Genomic DNA, 19,382 nt, shown 5'->3' with positions numbered 1-19,382 from the left:
TTTTCTTTCCTGCCTGGCTTTCTGAAACTCAATCATCTTTCAACAAAAGACCCTTTAGATTTGCAGTTATTTGGGACTGAGGAAGAGGTGTTCGGTTTCACTGTTGGCTATTTCCAGCCAAAGCTATAATTCAGCAGCTTCCACCAGCACGCAGAAAAAGAGTTGTCTCTCAGCAGTTAAATACTGACATGAATAGTGCCTTTGTCAATATTTCTGTTCTGCCTTTGAAAGCACACAAACCAAAACAAAAAGTCTTTCGACAATGTGTGAAAAACAAAACTGAAAAGCTTCTACAACCTTTGGCAGCTAGAAAGCTGCCCATATCAAGTCTTAAAAATGGAATGGTCTTTGTCAGGGGGAGGAAAGCTTGTATTCTGAGATTTGACCATCAGGTAGCTCAGCAGTGCAGCTGTGTGTCTCAGAAAAGTATTTCTTAGATGTGTCAGTTTGTTGGTTATGCTTTTATTTACAATCACGAAGCACTTGCTGTCATCAAAAAAGCATTAGCAAGACCCTGAGTTTCCAGATCTTCAGTCAGATTTGATACATTCTAAGTTCTGCCAAATAAATCCCCAAGCTGGGTGATTTCCTTACCCAGAAAAATAAGGATTTGAGTTTTTGTTGTTTCCTTTTTAAATTCTGAATGTTCTTGGTGTCACAGACTCAGGATGACTCTTTGGTAGCACCAGCAGAAAGCATTAAGTAAGTCAGGCTTAGATAATGTATTTTTTTGTGTAACGTCCTCATTCAATTAAGTTACACAAGCATATCTCTGACTTTAAATACAGGGATTATTTGAACTATTCAAGTGAAATGCTGCCCAGCTTCTGAGATGTTTTGTTTGTTCTCCATGAGTGGCTGCACTGGAGCTGTTGGCAAAGCCTTTCTGAGTGTGAAGTGCAGAGAGCAAAGATGAAGACAGAGAGGCAGTTCTTTAAGAGGCAGTAGGAAAACCAGATTTCACACACACAAAGAATACACTTTTCATACACATAAGTTTAAAGTAATCTGTATTGGGTAGTGTCAAGGACAGGTATTACAGAAAATATTGCAGGCAGTGACTAACTAAAGAGTACTGGGACCAAAGTGGAACAGTTACGTTTGAGTTGCACAATCACACTTGCAAAACTGAATATTCAGACTTGTTCAGATAAAAGGGTGCATAGGCCAAAGCTGCCAATTTATCTACTGCTTTTATTCGCAGTTGTTTTGGATTTTAACTTTCACCAGTGCTGTCAGAAAATTATTAAAAATTATGCAATATCTAGCAGACTAAAAAGCATCACCACTGCTCAGTCTGCTCAGAAGCTGCTGGGAGTCCAAATTCTCTCAACAAAACTAAACCCAAGACTTTGTGTCCAAGTTTTTTGTTAGATAATTGTTTTTGTTTCAGGGTTTTTTGTTTTTATTTTTACAGGATAAACTACTTCGTGCTCACATACAACAATTTGGAAGGTTTTTATAAATCATCTGGCATCTTTAGTCTATGAGCTAATATGCTTTGCAAGAGCATGTCTATTATAGAACTGATGTGTTTTCAGCAGTTACCTATAATTACATTAACAACTTCCTCTGGATAGTCATTGCTCAGATTTACAGCTGATTTAACCTGTGTCTTTTATTTGTAGGTCAGTCAAGATCAGCTCAGCTGACTGTAACCTTCCACTTAGATTTTTAAATTAATTAGTCTTGGTAAAATTCCAGTTTATTTTACTCAACATTGTTTTTATTAGAGCAGCCCAGTTGCCTGCCTCTAGGTGCACTTGCTAGGAAGGTCCTCAATTCACTGATCACTAGGACAAGAAAGAAATTCCCTGACATGCCAAGCTAGCAGCACTGGAAAACATGGAGAGAAACTCTAGGGTCTTTGAAAAATGGGGAATGCTGAAAGCATCTAAGTGATGCAGGTGCCACAGAGGGATCTCTGTTCCAAAAAGAGATTTCTCTGGATTCTTCCAAGATGATTCTCTTGAAGCATATAACAACATAACAATAACAATCTTCTGAAAACTCAAGCCATACATGAATATTTAAGGGGAGAACTAGCCTGCAGATTCTGCTAAGGAGAATGCTGATGGTTAGAATGCAGGCTAGTGTAAACCTTCTCAAAATTATGAGGTATAACACACGGTCTCAATTTAAAGCAGATCAATGCAGCTTCGCTTAAACAGGAAGAGACAGATGTAAACTCTCAGGTGGAAGGAACTTCCAAATGCTGCCTGAGAACATATGCATGGAGTCAGGAGGAGAGATATGTACAGAAGCATTTAGCATCCAAAGGGAAGCCTAAATTGCAGGGCTTTAGATCACATTCTGTGAAGGTGTGTTGCATGAATCTGTTGTTTCTCATGGCACCAGGGATACTTCCAGCCTGCCCTTTCTAATGTAGCAGAACTGATGTCTTGGAATGATGAGCAGAAAATAGCTGAGTGAATCTTGTCGTTTATCCTGGTGTAATATTCTTATTGAGGTCATTAAAAACCTACACTTAATTTTTTTAATTTACAGTCAGTGCTTAAATACATTTTTTCTAGATCTTTATCCAAGATGTGTTATTTTGTCCACTGAAGTCAGTGAAGTAACAGTGACCTAAGTCACGAGATTTAATCCTGCCTGTGGCTGGAAGCCCAGTGTTTCCTTTCAAAGCTTTGAAGTAACAAAGAAGTAGAAGAAAAAGTAGAAGAAAACACATCAGACAGAAATTATATTTCAGTTTTGAACCAGAGACCATTTACTTTGTTTGGCTTTGGTTTCTAGGTTTTTTTTTCCCCCATTTATTAGTGTATTTATGAATTAGTCAACACCTGCCAAAGGTGCTACTGCAGCTGCAACGGTAATCAATTATATACTGGAAGATAATTTGGGCTGTGCATGCATTGACAAGTAGGATAACACAGTAGGAGTGGATCTATAAAGTAAAACAATTTGTGGGTATTCTGCAATACATTAATTTCAGTAGTTTTACTTTAGATTGATCCTACTCTGATTCTGTTGCTCATTAGTGGCTGATACTGTCCAATGGCACATCTTCTGGGTTGGCGTTACCTGCAGGTAATCCAGATAATACGCTTGAGACCTCTCTGCAGCATGGAACGTGGGAAAAGTCTTGAGATTTTCCTGGAACTTGTGCTTCTGGTCTCACCTACAATCAGGCGTAGAAGGATGGTTTATCACTCTGTCCTGAAGATGAGCCATCAGTTTTCTATACTGCAGTAAGTACAGTCTGTGCATGGTCTTGCAAGTTCTTCCTTTGTTAAAGGACTTCCTACTGGATTATAGGTAAACTTGCTTGCAAAAGGATTGTTTCTGAGCTGAATTAAAACATATCTGGTGTATAGCATTGTTTACACTCTTCTGAGGCTTTCCAGAGAACAGCTGTTTCTTACTTTTGAAGTGTAATGAAAAGGAGACAAATCTGGCAGAAAAACTCAGAGGGGGTGGTAATGGCTTAGAATTTGTGCTCCCTTCTTCAGGCAAGGTGTTTGACTCAAAGAACTTGGAACTGGAGCTGGGCAAGCTCACTGAGGCAATACAAATGTCAGTGATTGGAATTTCCAAAGAACTGACCAATACCTTTTATCTGGAGAGAAAATCACTAAGCTATGAAGTTTTATATGTTTTGTGTTACATACTTTCATTTTTGATGTTCCCAAATGACCAACATCACTTTATTTTTCAGGAAAATAGTAACTTCTCAAAAGCTCTCTCTATTGCTTCTTCACAAAAGCAATAACCTCTCAAATCAGAAGGCAGACAATAAGAGATTGATTTGAAGACATTAATGCAATTAATCATTGTGTTAATTTGACAATAATGTTTCCTGGAATAAGTCTGAAACGACTGTTAGCCCCGATATCACAGTTGGTGAGAGCACTTTCCAGAGGGTAGCTGGAAGTGGCCCTGACAGCTGCACTGAACTGTCATGCTGCACATTCCATGGTTTAAACAGTAATTTATTTTGCAATCCCTGCATCATCAATTCTGGGATGTTTGTCCATAATGTTTAATGTTTAAAGAGGTCAATATTTAAAGAGACCTGTTTTCAGCAAATAAAAGCTCTTCGTTGCTTTAAAGTTAATATGTCACACACTCTGATGGTGATGCAGAGCAAGAGCTGTCACCCACAAAGTGTCAGTGCCTCTGTTAAGATGAGAAACTATGGTGCCAAGTGAACCACTGGTGAAAAAGACTGTTTAAAACTTCTGACGCAGTTTCTGAGTATCTTAGTAAAGTTCACCAGAGCTTAAAGGAAAAACTCAATTTGTTAATCCTATTCAAGACATGCAGGGAAACAAAAAATTGTGAGTAGTACAAAAGAGGCTATATTGGATTTGCCAATGCAGAGAAATCTGTTGCTCTGCCTTCCTTGCAAGCCAGCGTGGAATAAACAGGCATGTGGGACACACTGCTGCTCCCAGCAACGCCTGTAAGCTCACACAACATCTTCCTCTAGGATCTCTGCTTTGAAGTATCACAGTATGATTGGCATCAAAGTTCCCAAAGGGATACTGGAATTACCAAAATAACAATTCTGTGAGTTGTGCTGTCCCCAGGGGGAGGTGATGGCAATAAAAGCTGGTACTATAGGCGCAGAAGTCACAATGGACACAAATGTACAGTAATATGAGCAAAGAAGTAAAGGGCTGGTGGAACCCTTTCCTGTGCTGCTGACTCGAGGTTGGCAGGCTTTGCATCTGCTAACCCTGCTGCTTCTAGATCACTCCCTGTGCCTGACAGGGCTTTCTGCTGCCAAGGTCTGTGGCGGTGATGCTGGGAAGCACAGCCCATCCTCCCTCCCCTCCCACGCAGAGGAGGACTGCTGCCCTAAGCAGCAGATGGGAAAAGAACGCTGAGAAAAATCCACAGTTATCAGAGTCTCAAGGATCCTTATGCACCCGCTAACTGAAACTCGTAGAAAGATTAGTGAGAGACTTCATTCGTTACACAAACACAAACATAAAATTTATTCTGATTTGGGGAAATTCACACCAAAAAGCAAAAATAAAATCATTCCACAGTATTGGAAAAACACCCCTTTTATCTACAATTAGTTTATTTAAAGGCTCAGGTTAAATGTAGTGTATTTGTTGAGCAAGCACAAACTATACCAGACACATTCTTATAATTTAAATTCTTCTGATTTTTCAGAATGTGTGGCCATTTGTTTCCAGATACTCTATGCAGTTCTGATAATTCTGGGAAAAGGGGAGATGTTAAAAAACACATTGGCTCCTAACAAGGAAATTTGGCTTTTTAAGCTGATGTGATTTTCACATCCTGAAAATGACATCAGATAAAAGCTTTCATTGGCCAGAAATATTTTTTGGTATGTTTAAAGGGAGGACAAAATACAGTTTAACACTTCTAAGTACTATTTCTAAAGAAATGGGTGATATAATTTGTTTCATCAACCTAAGATTTGTGAGCTAGATCCTCCATAGTCCCTAAAGGCATCAATAATTTCTTTTAAATAGAAAAGAGAAACAAACAAGACTTATGAAATCGTCTCAATACTGAGGTCTCTGCACTCGCCCTCTCTCTGCACTCTCTGTCTCCAGACCTCAAAATGCTGTGAAGTCAAGGCAAATTGCCAAGAGTTTCACACCCAGTGCTGAACTGGCATAGAGTCAAAGGTTGCTAGTCGCATTTGGATGCCAAAACAGAGCACTGCTCTCACTACTGGCTTTTACATGTCCTTTCACAAAGCTTGATACTTTGCAATCTTTGCCTCTTCTTTCACTGCTTGCTTTTCCAAGTTTTTCTTGAGTGCTGATCTTGCTGCTGCTAAGAAAGCATCTTGCATACTAAAATATTCCTCTTCAGTAGCAGCTGTCAATCTGTGTCCTATGTCCCCATATGTGATGGGAGGCACATGCTTCAAGCTGCAGGCTCTGCACATCTTGGCAGTATCAGCTCAGTGCTATTTCAGCCTGCTCTCTGGTCACAATCACCTTCAGCCACACTGAGCCAACCCCAAAGCCCCGCTGAGAGGCTGCCTCCATCCAGGCTCCACAGACGTGTGTGATGGAGACAGACTGCTCTTTCTTACAGCCCCCAAACACACCCAGACTTCCACTCAGAAATGGAGCGTGTTAAGTGCAATACTGCTCAGTCAGCCCACAGCACTCAGTAACCCTGTATGAATACACTCAGTGACTGACCACTGCAATCAAAAAAGCCACAGGCCACACCAGCTAGGATCTGTCCCTGGTCCCTGGTCACAGGTAATGTCTACCCTCAGAAGATACCATACTGGGACAGCAAGATGTTTCACCCAGAGCTTGCAAGCATACTTTTGGGACACCAGTTAGCAACTAATAATTCACAAACTTCACTTTAAGATCAGAAATGTTCCCACTGAACAGTGTTAAATGCTTTCGGATCAGTCACCTGAGTAATGTTATGAGCTCCCATACATGCCTAAAGTCCTTTCCTTTTAAAAATGTGTACATGTATCAAAGCACCTGACAAAATGGCAGATTGACACCCTGTCCATATGTGATATTATGGCACTTTAATATGAGGCTCCATTCTCTGGGAAAAGCAAGGGCTCAATCATAGAAAACTCGATGTAACATCATTTCTTGGTGGATGTCCATGTCCAAGTGGCCACCAGAAGCAACCTATACAACTGAGCAGATGTCTCCTCATACCAGTGCAGTTAACTCTGGCAATGGGGGGGAAAAAACACGGCAGCCTGTGGGGAAGTACTTAATCTCTGTTCTCCTGTGCAATTCTCAGCAATACAGCAAAAGGAGCACACACTACAATTAATGATTCACACATTTATAACTCTTGACCTTTGTTAGCCAAAACACCTAAGTAAACCAATCTCTACACTAAAATTTCTTGTAACAGCTGTGAATAAGGCAAATGTTAAAAAAAAGTTGGGCTGGAAGGACAACTGTTTTAATTCTAAAGGTAAAACAAAACAGGAATATAGGAACAGTCAGATGGAGTTAAACAATAAGGCAAGCAGTAACTGCTAAAAACAAAATGTAAAAAGCTATTTTGCTTGTGTTGCACACTTCAATTTTACAATGATAACAAATTATTTGTTTATCTCACCCAAGAAACTGTTTCCTCATTTCGTGTTACAGCAAACAGCTGACTAGGTGAAAAGGGTTGATCAGTAATTTTGAGGATTATAAGTACGTCATTGATCTGGTTCCAAGTAAATGGTCATTAAAAAACCTGTTATCTTTGCAGCAGTTCATCGGACAGAACATAGTATTTTGACTATTTCCAAACCTTAGGATGGCAGGCATGTCCTAAAAGAATATGCAAAATATACATACTCTTTTTAATCACTACCTCTTTTGGCTTTATCCACACACTAAAATGAACAAAGTCTGAAACTAAATGTTAAGCTCTTGAACAAGAGCAGGTCTCCTTTTCTGAGCATATCTCACTGACGTTCCTACAGCTTGTAGCTAGAATTTTGTCTTTATGTATGCTTTCTATTTTGCAGTAACATATGGCATAATGATAATTTAGAAGTCTATTTGTGTCAGGCTAGCAAGGGAAAGCCAATGAAACAAGCAATGTTTTTAGGAGAAATTGTGCAACTCACTCTCAAGTACTCAGTGCTCTGTCAAGTGCCAGTGAAGAAATTCCTACCCATTTTTAGCATTCTGCTTTAGAGGCCAAAAGTAAATTGGGATCCATAAGCACTGTGGATTCCTGTAACTCCACCTATTATCTGTTACTGCCAGATCAAAGCTTTTAACTGAGTAAACCAATTTATGCTTCTATATTTGAGTCAAATACTCTTGACAGTGCACACTCTGCTGATTAAAAAAAGGTGCTTAATCAGCATAAATGCATGCCTTGTGCGCAAGAGCCCAGAATTTCACTGGAAACAGACTGCAGCATCTCAGCTGGGAAAATGGCTGTTGTCCAGATCACCAGAGATTTGGAAGGTTGTTTCTGTGTGGACACACTAGGTACACATAGAGGCCTATAAGGCAATGGCTGCTGGATGATATCGGAGCCCTATGGCCAGAGAAAGGGTCAGAAAATTAATTGTTGGAGAGATTTTAAGGGGGAATGGAAGGAAAATTTTATAGCACCCTGAAAAGTGTAACATACAAAAAGTGAACGGGGGAGCTCACGCAGCAATTACTCAGAAGTAAAAGGGTATCACTGTGGCTTCCTGCATAGAGACACAATGTAGATAAGTGTTTGTGTCCCCTCCAAAATTTTTCTTATGACAAGCTGTTATTGAAGACAATTAGGAGTTATACAAACAAACAAACCCTCCACTCCCAACGTTTTAAATAACCTAACAAAGGTTATTTTTCTCTTCCAAAATAAATTTTTGTTCTTCTCTATTGTGGAGTCATGATTTCCTTTGTTCTTCATGCTCAGGACTCAAAAAGTAAAGAAGTTCTTCATTTCTGAAGTGAAATAATGTGGACTTAAAGCTAATTTAGAAACAAACTTGCATCTTCCCTCAAGCCTGCTGGTCTAGGACACAAAGATCTAGTGTTCTTCACTTTCAGGACTGAGAAGCAAGAAGAAGAAAGGAAAAGCTCTCTTTAATTTTACTTGCGTATTACTTGTGCATTTCCTTAAATAGAAGGCAAATGATATAATCTAAAGCATCTAAAAATTGTTTTCTTTGACTTTAATTGGCTGGCAGTTTGAGTTAAGATTCTTAACTAACCTGAGTCTCAGTGTTGTGCTCCAATCCATTCCTTCAGTGCTGTAACTAGTGCTTTATTACTGCAGTGTATACTTACTGATATTGCACCCACTGGGTTCTTAGGCATAAAATCTGATCTATAGACGTCAATGGGAATTTTGCTACTTTCTTTTCAGTCTAGAGTTCACTTACAGCTTGTTGAATCACTGTTTGGTTTGGTTTGTTTGGTCTTTTTAAACAGGGGGCAAGATGCAATTAGATACTATATATCACATTAATATTTCTGATGACTCCATTGATAAACTGATGGTTTATGCCTGAGATTTTCAAACGGTGTGATATGAGAAAACCTTCATTTTCTGTTTTCAGTATTGCTGCTTTTTGAGAAGAAACGTTTCTTTTTAATCTGCCTAAATGGGTCTAAACCCCCCCTCCCCGCCAAAAAAGAGGAAAGCAGGAAAGCAGAACAAGAAACAAACCTGCAGTTTCTAGGTATGCAACAACAGTTGCTAAAGCCATATCAGTAGGACAGAAGAGCTGTCATCACACCAGGAAAATTAGCAACTAACCCCTGGAGACCTTGCTCTTGAGATGCTGGAAGATATTATTATTATTATTATTATTATTATTATTATTATTATTATTACATTTGAAAATTATTATTCTATTATCATAACAATTATGTTTGGGAACAGAAATATTAACCTAACATATTCAAATCTATCTTCCTTGGAAATGTGACTCTTTTCAGGAAAAACTGATTTGTGTGAGTGAGCCTCGGACTAAGTGACCTTTGGTGTTTTCCCATTAAAGTAAATAATCATCCTTTTTTCTAGCTGTACGAAAGAGTTCTCTTGTCCAGTGGGATAGTGATTCTTTCTCTCTTTTTGTCAGTGAAGCAGGGGGAATATCTTCTTCAGAGTAGAAGTACATGTATTGGTATACTATAACACAACTTAAGAGACAGATCTTCTTGAACCACCCCAGTATATAAAATCATGGCTCCAGGTCACTTAGTTTTATTAGAAATTAGCAATGCAGGATCCTTCTTTGCCCCAACTCACAATTTCTGATTACTTTCATTTCTCCATCTTTCATTAATATTTCCATTTTGCAAAGCAAGCATAAACCTTTTCAGTTTTGCACAAATGACTTAGCAACTGCAAGCGCAAATGTCCCATTATACAACTACATTTGGTTCCCATTTTAATCAGTGCAACAACTTTGCAATTGTATGAATGTGCAATTAAAAAAACTGCTGATATGATAGCATGATAGAGAAACCTTCACTTTTGAGATGCCACTACCCTCCAGCTGAGTATATCATGTTCAGGGCTACAGTTCTTGTCTGTAATAACACCCTACCTAGTTCACCTGTTTACGCTCTAAGAAAAGTGCTGAGTTGTAACTTTTGTGCCCTTTTGAAGAAGCAAGAGAGGACAAAATGTGATGCCTTCATTTGGGTGACCTCTGCAGGTGCAGAGATGATCAGTTTGCTGCATTAGAGGTATCATGTATTGATCCACGGTAAAATTTAGCTATCTCCACACTTAAGATCCTTTTAGACTGGGGGTAGCTGACCTCACAGTGAAAGAATTAGCTATTTCTGGAGAAAGAAAACATTGTATTTCTTTATTGTCTTGGACAGATGATTTCAAGACAGAATTTTGTCCATTTTCTATGTAACACTAATAAAATAGAAAAGCCTTGTTGAGGACTGCCATCCTGGATAACTATTCCCCTCAAGTTATGGCTAATATTCTGAATGTCAGCACTAGGAGGAAAGGCGTGCGTGTCCTCTGACATACACAGAAAGTTAAAAATGATCAACTAGTAGTAACAATCTAGAAAAGGAAAAGAACATATATATATATATATATATATATATATATATATATATATATGGGGAGGAGTAATTTAATAAAGTTCCCTCTCTAATTTTTAAGTATAATATTATGAAAAGTATTACAGTTTCAGGGGTTATTTTATTGCTTGTCCAAACCCTAAGAAGCTTCAAGGATGCAATATATGCATATTTAACATGCTTATTTCAGGAAGGAAACAGAGGGTTTTTTGTTCTCATGTTCTCTCACTTTTTTCAGCATCTAGTATATTAAATATGTACAAATGTTTAAATATGTACAAATGTTTCATTCATGGGTGTCCATGAATGAAAGATTCCACCACTTCTGTTTGTCATCAGAACCACATATATTGGTGTCCAGACCTGGAGACTGCAGTAATGATGATTACTATAATTTTTGCAGCTACAGCCCTAAAATTTAAACCCCTCACCAATTAGTAAAAATATCAACCCAGAGACATAACTTCTAGCCCAGAAAAATTAGCAGAATATATACGATAAACATCTAAATTCCAGAGGGAAAAAAAGTGCATGGCTTCATTGCAACCTCCTTACAGCTGTTACAACAAAGTTCTTTATTATCAACATCAATATTTTGAAATGTAACTATGGGTGTTATTTTTAAAGTCTTCTGGAATTAAAATGCTGACACATGTGACTTTCAAAAATGGAAGCAGTATTCTAAACGAAGGCCCTGAATTTCTTGAAATACTTTATTTTCTCTGCAGTGTTTCCTGATGTCAGCTTTCTGTTTCATCTAATATAGAAAAAACTGTCTTCAAAACACTGCCTGTACCATGGTAAGTTAGTAATTAAATAAACCATACTACGACTATGATTAAACCAGATCTTGGTTTTTATTTCTGTATACAACTAATTATTACATCCTTGTTACATAGAGAGATTTCTGTCTATCTTATTTTTCTTATTGAAAATGTGTCACATTATCCTAACTAGTACAAAGATGCTGAAAAATAATCAACTACCTGGCACCAAGATGATCTACAAGCACTTAGAACAAACACATGTCTTAAGAAACCGACTTTTGTTAACTGCCTCTCACTCATCTTCGGTAGTATCCTAACCTTTCCTCTTCCATCTATAAGCAAATTTAACTGTTGAAGCAAACCTTTGTATTCTTGGTCTTGCTTCCCTACCACAGCCACGTTAGAACTCTCCCTTCTCTGCTTTAAAATGTGCCTCTGCCACACCAGACCAGGTTTGTCAGATTATCTGTTTACCACTTTTGCTAACAGCACTGAAAGAACCTGTGAGCATCTGGGACACAAAGCATATTGCAAAATTATCAAGTCACTAAAAGCATCTTTTGAAGGCAGCTATGGATATATGTGTAATTTTAGAGACTGGCATAAGCACACCATCTTTCTGAGACTGTGATTATCTACCAGCCATCATTGAATATTTCAATATGTAATGCAAAACACAGCATGGAGATCTCTCTGGTTTCATAGTTCATACTGTTATAAAACCTGGTTATCTATTAACCTAGTGATAGCTACCTGTCTTAGATGAATGTGATAAGTCCTGCGGACTAGACAGTATCCCTTATAGAGACAAATAATAAAGATTACAAGTTTGGGTGGATTACTTATGCAAATAATTTGAAAATATCTTCAGAAGGGTCAGATAAGATGATAACCTAAGAAATTACAGGAAGTGGAAACAGAAAATATGAGACTGGAATAAAAGCCTGAAAAAAGAGAAAGGGAGCAGATTTCATTGTCCACAACATTACTGTTTTCCTGTGCCCAGGATCCAATAATGAACAACACCACCAACAATAATTTCATAAAAGCCTGGCATCATGCTTGTTCTTTCTTTCTTTCAAAAAATATGTCTCCCTCAAAAAATAGGCAATCCTGCTGCCTGGTGGATGTTGTCATTCATCCCATCCATCAGATTTTGTAGCAGGACTTGGGTTACTGTTTTCTCCCAACAGAGTGTCAGATGAGCAGCAGATGCTGATTGTAATATCACCTCTCATATGAGCTGTTTTTGTACTTCTTCACAGGTGTTTGTCTTCCACATGACTGACAGCTGAAGCCAGTTCAAAAAGGATGACTAAGGCTGGAATAGGTATGAAGCCAAGTTTCCTCCTGGTTTCTTTTCTTCTTCCTGCTGTGCCCCATGGGGCTGGCAGAGCTTGGTCACTGTGGAACAGAGGCTGCTGGAAGTGAATTCTTCTTAAGCTGACTGGCTTTTGTTCAGTTTTGACTCAGGCTTCCAGTCCAAACTCTTAAGCAATCTGCACTGAGAAAGCTCTCTGTGTCTGTGTACAAGGTTTGTGTTAGTTTTGCTTTGTTTTTTGTTTTTTGTTTTTGTTTTTGTTTTTTTTCTGTTTGTTTGAGTTTTTCAGTCTGTTGGTTGGTTTTTGTTGTTGTTGTTCTTTTCTAGAGGTTTCCAGTCAGATTCAATCTGTGGTTCAGAGAACCATTTTCTGAAAGACTGTGCTCTGCACAGAGGATCTTTATTATCAGCCTTGTGCTAGCATATTCTTTGAAATTTACACTAAATTAGGCTTTAGGTTTAGATGCGGATGAAATTATTCTTAGGATTCTATACCTCCATTTCTTTATGTGGGCAAATTGTGGAACAAATCAGGGAGGCATACTGCATTATTTTACTTCTTGTCTATTAATTAATTCATTTTCCCCCTGAACAAATGGGTAAGAAAAGTCATGTCTACATATGGTGTCTACATTAAATTTTTCTTTCTGAAAAAGGAACACATGATTCAACAGCTCATATTCTGTCACAGCCATAATTTCATCATGTGAAATCCAAGGGTGCTGTGTGTCCTAAAATATTCAGTATGTTCCTCATCTTTTTGTGGACATGCAAGAGGCAAAGAGTTTTATGGGTTTTACTAATCCTTTTCCACTTCTCTTGGTATGACTTTCAAATTCAGTATCTGCAATGTCTTTGCACAAGTCTACAAACTGAGACACTCTAGCAATATAATTTTTTTGGGTGCACTTATATCAGCACAATGTTCACACAGCATTTTGTGTAATTGTTGAAGGAGTATCCCTCTTTCATTTTATTAGTGACAATGGTAGACAACCACTCCTGTCTGTCTGGTAGAAGTTGTCATCACCTCTCACCCAAGTTCAAAGCATTTCCAGCCAGCCTTTACCTAACAGCTATTTTTGTTGAATGCTTTGGTGAATCATATAAAAACTGCATGTGCCTTTTGCTGCAATATACACTATATAGATCCTTTACTTACTTCTTTTCCAGCTAAAAAGAGAGGATTGAGGATTATGAATAGTTCTTATGTTTCTTCATCTAACTCCAAGTCCCAAAATTCACATTCACCTCTCTCTGCCTTTTTCTGCACAAGGCAATTTAGAACAGCTACAAGCTCCTGGGTAACAGCTTTGTTGTTGATATTTTTAATCCCACCTAAGAGACTTGCTTTTCCCCCTTAATCCTATTTTCACCATTCTCATTCCACCTCAAGAAATCCCTCTTCCTCTGCTATTTCCTCTCCTTCTCCATACTGCTTCATGTGATTTTCATTCTGAAAGTGTTTAATGTTTGATCTTTGCCTGGTCTTAATCTGTTACAAATTATCACATCCCGGCTTGAATTCCTACTTTTTAAACACCATGACAATATATTTCTTCTCCAAATACTTCTATTTTCTGTAAGAACACATGAATGTACCAATACCGTAATCTGTCAAATACCTTAAAAGCAGCAAAACATACAGAATAAGTGGGAAAAAGCCACAAAAGAGAACTCCAGCTGACTCGCAGTGGACCTGATTATTATGCTGGAATCACTATGAATAGAGAAGTCCCATCACTACATGCCCTTTTAAAACTCTTTCTCCAGCTCTCTTGCAGACCTCCTCAGACACTGGAAGGCCCTTAGAAAACTGTCTTGGAGCCTTCTCTTCTCCAGGCTGAGGGTTAGGGTTGGTTTTCTGGGCTGCTGGACATTGCTGGGTCACGTCCAGCCTCTTGCCCACCAACTGCCCCCCAAGGCCTTCACCGAACCAGGGCTGCTCTCAATTCATTCCCTACCCAGCCAGTACCTGTGGTTGGGATTGCCCTGACACAGATACAGGATATTGCATTTGGCCTTGGTGAACTTCATGATGTTCACATGGTCCAATTTCTCCAGCCTATCTAGGTCTCCCTCCACGGCATCCCTTTCCTCCACTGTGTCAGCTACTCCACACAGCCTGGTATCATCAGCAAACTTGTTGAGGGTGCTCTCAATCCCACTGTCTCTTGTCACCAACAAAAATATTAAACAGTGCTGGTCCCAAGGTTCCCCGATGAACATAATTTGTCAATGGTCTCCACCTGGACATTGAACTGTTGACTGGAACTGTCTGACTGCAACCATCCAGTCATCTCCTTATCCTTCAAGTGGTCTAGACACAAAATCCATGTCTCTCCAGTTTAGAGACAAGGATGTTGTGTGGGACAGTGTCAAATATTTCCCACAAATCCAGGTAGATGAGGCCAGTCACTCTTCCCTTATCCACTACCTCTATAATCCTGTCATATTACATATCCACATATCTGGATTTGTAAGGCATGATTTGCCTTCAGCAAAGTTTGTCACCAATCACCTTGTATTTTCCACATTCCTTAGTTAGTTACCAGAAGGTTTGGCTTCATGGTTTTGCCAAGCTCTGAGGTGGCTGACAGTTTGGTAGTTCCCTGGATCTTCCTTCCTTATTTCTCTTTTTAAAAATATGGATTATGTTCCCCTTTTCCAGTCAGTGGGAACTTACTGGACTGCCATGATGGCTAGTAACTTAGCTACTTCTTTCATTAGTTCACTCAGGACCCACACAAGAATCTTGTTGGGTCCTATTAATTTGTGCAGCTTCAGGTTTCTCAGATATTCTTGAACTCGACCTACAGCAGGCAGCTCTTCATTCTCTCAATCCTTGCCTACACCTTCTGCAATTTTGACAGTGTGGCTGGAGAACTTATGGGTGAAGAAAGAGGCAGAAAAGTAATTGAGTATCTCAGTCTTTTATCTCAGGGTTACAGCCCCGAGTAACCGAGTTTCCAATACTCATCCTTAAAGAGCTCACATTTTCCCTAGTCTTCCTTTATCACCAGTGTACCTATGGAAGGTTTTCCTGCTGGCCTTGATGCCCCTGGTCAGGTTTAATTGTATCAGTGATTTAGTTTTCCTAATCTAATCCCTGGGTATTCAATTTCTCCATATTCCTCCCAGGCTACTTGTCCTTGCTCCAAGCTTCTGTAGGTTTCCTTTTTTGTGCTTGAATGTGTCCAGCAGCTCCATATTCATCTCTGCACACCTCCTAAGGTTTTCACTTGGCTTCCTGTTCATTGGGAGTCTCCTGAGCCTGAAGGAGGTGATCCTTGAACATTACCCTGCTTTCCTGGGGTCTTCTTCCCTCCAGGGCTTTATCCCATGGCACTCTACAGATCAGCAGAGATCTGATCTCGGCCTAGAGAGCAGATCTCTCTAGGCCGAGGCAGCTGCTCTGAAGTCCAGGGCTTGCTTTGCCCCTCCTCACTGCCCTAAGGATCTCAAACATCACCATTTCATGGTCACAGCAGCCCAGGCTGTCCTTGAGCTTCCATCCCGCACCAGCCCCCTCCTTCTTGCTGAGAACAAGGTCCAGCACAGCACCTCTCCTTGTTGGCTTCTCTATCACTTGGAGAAGGAAGTTACCATCGAGGCATTCCAGGAAACTCCATGCTTAATGCCCTGCTCTATTGTCCTCCCAACAGATAATTGGGTGGTTGAAGTCCCCCAGGAGCACCAGGGCTTGTGAACACAAGGTAGTTCCTATATGGCCTGTAGATGACTCATGTCCCCTGTCCCTGCCATCCCTTTAATCCTGGTCCATCATCCATCCTCAGCCAGAGCTCCATGCACTCTGAGCTTATCATTGACATAGAAGGCAACACTTCTTCCTCATTTCCCCTGCCTGTCCCTTTTTGAAGAGGAATATATAAAATATGGAGAATTTTTATTGGTTTTGGTCTTTTAAGATGTGTCAACTATTACGAAGCCACAATATTTGTTCTAATACTTTCAGACTGTTTCTGTAGGCAGAATGATATCTTTTATTAGACTGATTATGTGTAGTTGTAAAGGCAGTAAGTAATTAAGTTTAACCCCAGCTGGTAGGCAGCTGCTCATTACCCCTAGTGTGATAAGGGAAATCAAAAGGGTAAAAGTGAGAAAACTCATGGCTTGAGATAAAAACAGTTTAATAGGCAAAGCAAAAGCCACACATGCACGCAAAGTGAAACAAGTAAATAATTCGCTCCTTCCCAGGGATAGGCAGCCATCTCCAGGAAAGACAGGCTATATATCATGCATAAGAGTGACTGGAGAATACAAATACCATCTCTCTCTTTTCCTCGTCCTTCGTCTTCTCTCAACTTCATATGCTGAGCATGATTTCATAAGGTACAGAATGTACCTTTGGTCAGAGGGGGTAAGCTGTCCCAGCTGCATCCCCTTCTTAGCTCCTTGTGAATCCCAGCCCGCTCACTGCTGGGGAGGAGCAGAAAATGCCTTGATTCTGCATAAACACTGCTCAGCAAGGAGAGAACCCTGAGTTATCAACACAGTTTTCAGGACGAGTCCAAAACCCAGCTCCATACTAGCTACCATGAAGAAAATTTACTCCATCCCAGATAAAATCAGAATGTTTTATAACATGTTAAAAATCTAAGTGAATCTAAATCTGAGCGAATACAAGTGCACATATGGAAACACAAGTCTTTCTTTCATTAGGTAAAGTGAAACAGGATTATCAAAATTCAGCCATGACTGGGAGGAAAAAAACCAAACCAAAACAAAAGGTGAGCCACTGAGAGGAGTGCTTTGGGAAGGAATCTTAAAATGCTTCATTTCAAATCTGGCCAGGGCATCCTTTAGGTTTCCTATCTAATTCACTGCAGCCAGCCCTTCATTGTCTTTCTCTCTTCCTGGGTTTTTCAGCCCTTCCCCAGATCCCTCCCCTTCACACTATCCACTGAAGTCAGGTTTGGACTAACAGAAATTGATCTTTCACACATCCTGAGCACTCCAAGTGCTAATGAAACTAAAATATTTGGGGTGGTCCTACTGTCATATCCTAGCAGTACATGCTGTGTAACAGGCTGGGGAAGGCACCTGTCCCTGGAGAAGACTGGGAACTGCTAATGTCAGCTGGAGATTGCTGACAGCGGGTCACATCTGCCACTGATGCCGGGACAGAGACATTTCCCATGGGGTAACATTTCTTCATTTTCCATGGAGCAACTCTTGCAGCTCCCTCCCTGCTGAGAGGACGGGTGCTTGTAAGCCTCATTGCTGGCAATCCCTGTAGGTTACACACATGGACTGCTGGTACGTAAATGGATGTGTGGCTTTCACTGCTGAACTGTGAGCAGTGAACTGAAAGGAGTAGGCCTCAGATGTTGCGCTCTGTTGAGCTATGCCTACAATGTTTGGCTATGATTGCCACTATTTACTTAAATAGTTTTAGCTTTTTGATATCCATTTATCACTGAATTGAAAGAGTCAGTTTGAAAGGAAGAAAACCTTAGGTACTGAATTTACTTTGAACAAAAACTGAGAAGAGGGAACTAAAGGGGTAATGATTTTAAACAGAAAGAGGATTTAGACTATTTAGGAAGATTTTTACCATGAGGTGGTCAAACACTGGCACAGCTTGCCCAGAGAGGTGGTAAATGCCTCCTAAATAAAATGGAAATACTCAAGGTCAGGTGGGATGGTGCTCTGAGCAACCTGATTTAATTGAAGATGGCCCTGCTCATCGCAGGGGCACGGACTAGACGACCTTTAAACGTGCCTTCCAGCCCCAACCATTCCATGTTGAGATGGTTCCATGTAAATTGTGGTGACCAAGAGCTCCCTCTTGTGTGTCACAGAAAGAGCAGCAGATCCGTGTCTCCACAGGTCTCCTTGAACCAGTAAGTAAAAGCTTTTTCCTCAGACATTTGCAATCATGTAAAGTTTCCTACCTTATCTGAAAAGAAATAAAGAAACAAACAAATAATAAACCACCATGAAATGGAAAACAAATTCTAATCCATTAGACCTTATTATGTACAAACATATTTTTAAAAGACATTGAAAGACATTGACATTTCGTGATATTGTGTTCATACAAATACAGGTTCACAAATTGCGGTTGCCAATAACTCAGGACTCTGCAAGAGTGCATGTGACATATTTCAGATCATAAGAGGGGTCACAGCGTTACCAATATTCTCCCTTCTTCCAACTCCTTGCACAGCAGCAGCTCTCAGCCTGCTCCTCTGTGAAGCTGTACATATGGAAAGACAGTAAATCTTAACTTCGGGTGCACCTAAATTTGGTTTTCATCTAAAACATTTATTTGAATTTGTTATTTTGTTGTGTATTCTTTATGAAGGTGTTTGGGCTTTTATGTAATCAACTAACATAAGCACAGCCAGTAGTGCACTGACTTTTAAGACTCAAAGGAGCTCATTTCTTGTTCACTGCAGTTTTGGAAACATGAGAACAGAGGTTAGAAAATGCACTGAACCTTTAAAAAAAGGATAAATTCAAGCAGTTTTAAGGTCCACTGACTTTTTCCTCCACAGCATGACTTTGCACAAATCACACTGAAACAGTGTGATGAAAATGTGTTACTATACTTGACTGCACTCCAAGTGTTTTTTGCAAGTGCCAGAGTTATTCAATGCCACTTTTTAAAGTATGAAGGCCAGTGAAAAGCCTGTCTCGTTTATTTTAGTAATTTTAGCCTATCCAAAATTCAGCACTATACTGGGAAGTAAAAAGGAATTAATTATCTTGACATCAAGGTCTATTATTTATATAAAATCTGCCAAAGCAAGCCCA

The sequence above is a fragment of the Melospiza georgiana genome, chromosome Z (assembly GCF_028018845.1).
Source record: "Melospiza georgiana isolate bMelGeo1 chromosome Z, bMelGeo1.pri, whole genome shotgun sequence".
In the NCBI taxonomy this organism is placed as follows: Eukaryota; Metazoa; Chordata; class Aves; order Passeriformes; family Passerellidae; genus Melospiza; species Melospiza georgiana.
The sequence above is the reverse complement of the archived record's forward strand: the minus strand, read 5'-3'. Positions refer to the sequence as shown.